Raw genomic sequence first — 5,717 nt, 5'->3', positions numbered from 1 at the left:
TAAGATAACCATCAATCTTTTTATTTAAGAGTTCTACCTGATTAGAGAGCATGGTGACCGAATCGACGTTATAAATGCCGGTTATTTTCGTTGGCTTTGTCCTCATGACTTGCCACTGATAGCTATTAGTGACATCTCCTCTATAAACTCATAGGCGTCTTCAGGTGTTTTATTATTGATGGTTCTGCCAGCAGCTGTGTCAACCATTTGTTGAGTCGAAGGATTCAGGCCATTATGGAATATTTGAACTTGTAGCCAAAGTAGTAACCCATGGTGAAGTCACCTTCTCAAAAGTTCCTTGTATCTCTCCCATGCATAGTAGAGTGTTTCTAAATCAATCTGCACAAAAGAAGAGATATCATTACGTAATTTAGCCGTTTTAGCCGGCGAAAAATATTTTAGTAAAACTTTTTCGGTCATTTGTTCCCAAGTAGTAATTGACCCTTGTGGTAATTAGTTCAACCACTGTTTAGCTTTGTTCCTCAATGAAAAAGGGAATAACTGAAGAAGAATGACATCATCAGAGACACCATTAATTTTAAATGTATCGCATAGTTCTAAGAAGTTGGCTAAATGAGCGTTGGGATCCTCATCCTGCAAACTATCAAACCGAACAAAATGCTGTATCATTTGAATAGTGTTAGGTTTTAATTCAAAAGTATTTGCAGCTATAGCAGGTCTAACTATGCTCGATTCAGTTCCTGATAAAGAAGGTTTAGCATAATTATACATAGTGCGTGGAGCAAGATTTTAATTAACCGCAATTGCAGGAGGTAGCTGATTGCCTTGGTTTTCAGCCATCTCTTCCTTGGGGGTTGAGTATCATCTTCTTGCTAGTTCTTTGTATATCTTAAGATTCGCCTTATTTCTCTTTGATTTCTGCGAACTGTATGATCGATTTTTTCGTCAAAAAGTAATGGTCCTGATGGATTTCTTCTAGTCATAAACTATAAAAAACTGCTAAGAGAAGGAAATAGTAAATTAATAAATAAAAATAATAAATTAAGGTGCACGAAAAATAAATGGCTAAAGTAATAAAAATTGAGTGTTCCTAATATTTTAGGACCCTGGCAACGGCGCCAAAAACTTGATCATGTGATTTCGTGATAGGTTTTAAATATTTATAATTACTCATTCTTGAACTAACTATTATCACGATGTAGGCAAGTGTACCTATCGAACAGTGGTATAGTTTTAGGAAGATCGAATTGTCGAACCCAAATGAACTAAAAGTACTACTAATGACTGTCTTTTTATTATCTAGCCTAAGAATAAAGAGGTTTTTTGTTTTAACTAACTAATTATCTAAACTAAGAACGCACAAAGAATGGAATTGGGGAATTGCTTTTGGAAAAATTGATTGAATGAAGACAATACCTAAGGAAAAATCCACCTAGACTGTACTTGTTATTTTGGCTCCGAATCAGACAATTTATTCATTTAACTTATTCCGTAGAGATCTCTAAGTTATGTTATTATCCCTATTCAAGACTAATAACGTCTAATCCCTAGATTTAATAACCGAGACTTTTCTCTAATTAACACTTTAGGGTTGCATTAACTCGATCTATTGATCCCCTTATTAGGTTTCACCCTAATCCAGCAAAATCTTGTCACCCTATGTCTAGGTGCGCAATCAACTCTGCTTAATTATGACAAATGTACTCTTAAAAAGGGTCTATTCTTCCTCTGAATAAGAGCTTATCTTGAATCGGTATCCTAGGATATCAAAACAAGAATTAAGAACACATAATTAAGAACAAGTCAAATATTTATCATACAATTCAAAAAATAATAACAAGATTCGTCTTAGGTTTCATTCCCCTTAGGTATTTAGGGGATTTAGTTCATAACTAAATAAGAAAACATCTCATAACAATAAAGAATATAAAACATAAAGAAAACCCAAAACTCTTGAAGGGGAATTGAGGAGAGATCTTCAGTCTTAATGATGAATCCGGCTTCTGAGATGAATCAATTAGCTTTCTTGGAGTAATTCCTTACCTCCTACTTCGTCCTCCCTTTTCTTCCTTCTCTAGGGTGTATTTATAGGCTTTGGAATGCCTAAAAGCCCTCAAAATTAGCCTTTTTTGAATTGGACTCAACTTGGGCTTGGCAGGGACACGCTCGTGTGACACGCCCATGTGCGATTACTTTAGGCCGTGCTCGAGCCTGCCAAATTGACACGGCCATGCGGTCTGCCCGTGTGAGGAGGTCCAGGCCATGTTGATTTTGTACTTTGGCCCATTTTCTCCATTTTTGGCCCGTTTCTCGTTCCTTAGCTCTCTTATGCTCTCCTAAGTGTAAAACATGAAATTAAATCATTAGTAGCATCGAATTCACAAATTCTAATAGAAAATCATCCATAAAATGCGTGGGGTAAAAATATGTATAAATTACAGTTTATCATCGGTCATTATATTAAACTATATTATAATATTCACATGGAAATTTAGACATACATTTATATTTATAATACATAACAAGCACTATATTAAGATCAAATATTCTTTTTAAACTCATCACAAATCTATGCACATATGAACACATCAATTTGGGTCATACTCGAACAATCACACTAAATCATATCATGTCCTTTTCATATACTATGAAACGTGTCTAAACATCACTCGTACAACCTAAAAATCATTTATAATCCAAACATAAATAATTAATTCAATTTCATACACATATAACATTATCTTTTCATATACTTAATCATGCCAACTCTCGTGTCTATATCATTATCCATATACCAAGTATATCATATACTTATCATATGTATATTGTTTTCAAAATAGGCTTAAACCATAACCATAATTACACAACCATTAGCAAATATGCCAACCACCTCACACATATATATATCAAGACCAAAACTTGTTTATACTAAAACATCATACTTAGCCATATCTATCAACCATATTAACCTCACTTAAGTCAAATTTTATAATCAAACACCTTACAAAATATACCACAAATAATACATATAATAAAATATGCATACCAAAATAAACTCCAACCATATCAAATGTAACAGTCCGGTTCTGACCCTAGTTGGAGTAGTGGTTTCAGGACCACATATCCGAGTCAGAAAATATTTTAATATTATTTTTTGTGCCTATTATAAGTGAATTGGCATATGTGAAAGTCTCATGTAAAAATTTAATTGTTTGTGTGCCTAATTTGTAAAAAGGACCTAATCGCGTAAAAAGTAAAAGTTGTGTGTGAGATGTTAAAGTACTTGAGTTGGCTTTCTAAAATAAAGGTCCTTATGTGATTATTTGACCATTGGAAGTTTGAATGGACATAAAAAGGCATGTGTTAGGTGAACTTATATTGGTTTAATAAAAGGGCAAAATGGTTATTTAGATTTTTATGTTAATATTAATAAAACAAAGCTTAAAATAAGCTCATTTTCATGCTCATTCACTGAAATTGAAAAAAAAAATAGAAAAGCAAAGCTAGGGTTCGGCTACAATTTTTGGTGATTAAGGTATGGTTTTGACTCGGTTTTTGATAATTTCTACGTTTTTGTAATCGTTGTTTAGTATACTACAAAGCCCATGCCTCAATTTCTAATTTTGGTAATGATTTTGAAATATCCCATGGATAAATTAATGAGTTTTTTGTTTTTAAATGGTGAATTATGGAAGGTACGTTTTGGGTTGACATATGTTGTCTTTGATTTTTTGATGAAATTTAGTAAATTGGGCTAATTTGTAAAAATGTTATTTTGAGGGGCTAAAATGTAAAATAAATGAAATGTGTGAACTAGTATGAGTACTAGGAGAATTCGGCTAAGCTTGTGTATATGCAAATTATGTGTATTTTGTGATTTTGTGAAATAGGGACTAAAGTGTCAAAATGTGAAAATGTGAGTGCTAGTTTGTAAATTTCCCTAAATATGTGTTTATGGATTGAATTGAATTATTTTGTGAATAAAAGGATTAATTTTGAATACTTATAGATCAAGAAAAGAGGAGTCCGGATTTAGATCGAGGAAAATCGAAGATTATAAAATAAACATTCAAGTCGACACCTTCAAGTACGAGGTAAGTTCGTACTTAAAATATGGTGTTAAGTAAGCTTTGATTCCTTTATTGTACATGGGTTGTATATAATTGAATTGGATAATATGATGATGAATCAGAAGTTTTGGCACTAAGTGTACGATTTAAACTAGCTTTGGCACTAAGTGTGCGATTTAAACTAGCTTCGACTACTTGAGGCACTAAGTGTGCGATTTCTACTTATTCTCGGTTATTTGAGATGGCATTAAGTGTGCAAAAATATTTAGCTTCGGCTAATCTTATTGCACTAAATGTGCAGATGTTTAAAATACAAATAAGTTATGGAACGTCTTATAACATTCAACAAGAGGTAAGTACGAAAGTGAATAAGTATGGGAAGATTCAAGTATGTATAATACCGAAGTGGTAGATGATGTTATATATGTGAATTTCATTGAGTTGATAGGGTCTTATGGATTGAAATTGTGCAAATACTCATATGTTGTCATTTTATGTTTCATATACTATTGATGATTTGAGTACGAGCTTACTAAGCTTTTAAAAGCTTACTTTGTATGTGTGTTTGAATTGTTTTGTAGATATCGAAGCTACCAAGCTCAGGGATCATCAAAGATCGTCGCCACACTATCGAACCTCATTTTGGTATTTTTGAAAATGTATATATATTTAAAGTTTGGCATGTATAGGCTAGTAGTTGTGGGAGTATGTTTTGTGATGTATATATATTTAGCCATGTGAATTGGCTAATTTGTGTTTGAACTCATAGTTGATAATGGTTTATGATATGTGATGTTAATTTGAAATTGTAGTAAGGATAAAGAAAATGGTAACTGTGGTGAATTTTTGGAATGAAATTGTATGATGATTTGATATAATCTTACATTATATTCATTATAAATAGGTAAGGTTTATAAGTATGTAAATGGTTGGTAATACTATGTCATATGTGTTTTAGCATAAAAAACTTGGTTGATTGGATTGTACATATATGCTTGTTTCCATGCTTGCAGGTTGACCCAAAAAGGGGTGGCAATTTGGCTTAAACCAAGCCTGCATTGTGCCACACGGCCATAGCACACGGGCGTGTCTGTTTCTACACGGCCTGGTTACACGGGCGTGTGACCTGAACAGAATTGAGAAATTTTGCTAAGTTCTAAAAATTTTGAATGTGTTCAGTTTAGTCTCAACCTATTCCTAATGCATGTTTAAGGTCTCGTTGACCTAAGAAAGGGACTTTATGGTGATGTTTGACTATGATGCTATGATGTTTGTGAAATGAATACAAAGTATTTCAATATGTTCGATCTTAGTCCGATGATGGATACAGGTTAGGGGTGTTACATTTAGTTGGTATCAGAGTTATGGTTTTGTCGGTTCTAGAACTATCATAGCGTATGTGAGTCTAGCTATACATGCCATATAATTGAAACTGTGATAGTGTGAGGAATCCTGTCATGGAAATGTGCTTTTGTACAGCAATGGATCCCGATAAAGCTGTAGTTGACGATGTTGAAAGCAATGCGCTTGCTCCCGCGCAAGGGATGGTGCAAGTTGATTCTCGACCGGCTATGAGTAGTCGTGATGGTGAGGCTAAGCAAGCCTTCTATCAGATGATGAACGATTGGTTCACTCAGTATATTAGAACTAATCCGGCTATACAACAACCTCCACCCCCGGTTGATT

General features: G+C 33.7%; 1 non-coding gene across 1 annotated transcript; it reads left to right on the top strand.

The window, feature by feature from the left end:
- The first annotated feature begins 265 nt into the window (after positions 1 to 265).
- On the top strand, positions 266 to 372 carry LOC121206768 (small nucleolar RNA R71). Its single transcript, XR_005901941.1, has one exon. It is a non-coding gene; the product is annotated as a small nucleolar RNA R71 (small nucleolar RNA).
- Positions 373 to 5,717: the final 5,345 nt, after the last annotated feature.

This window comes from Gossypium hirsutum, chromosome A01 (genome assembly GCF_007990345.1).
Source record: "Gossypium hirsutum isolate 1008001.06 chromosome A01, Gossypium_hirsutum_v2.1, whole genome shotgun sequence".
NCBI lineage: Eukaryota > Viridiplantae > Streptophyta > Magnoliopsida > Malvales > Malvaceae > Gossypium > Gossypium hirsutum.
This window is presented reverse-complemented; position numbering and strand designations above follow the sequence as displayed.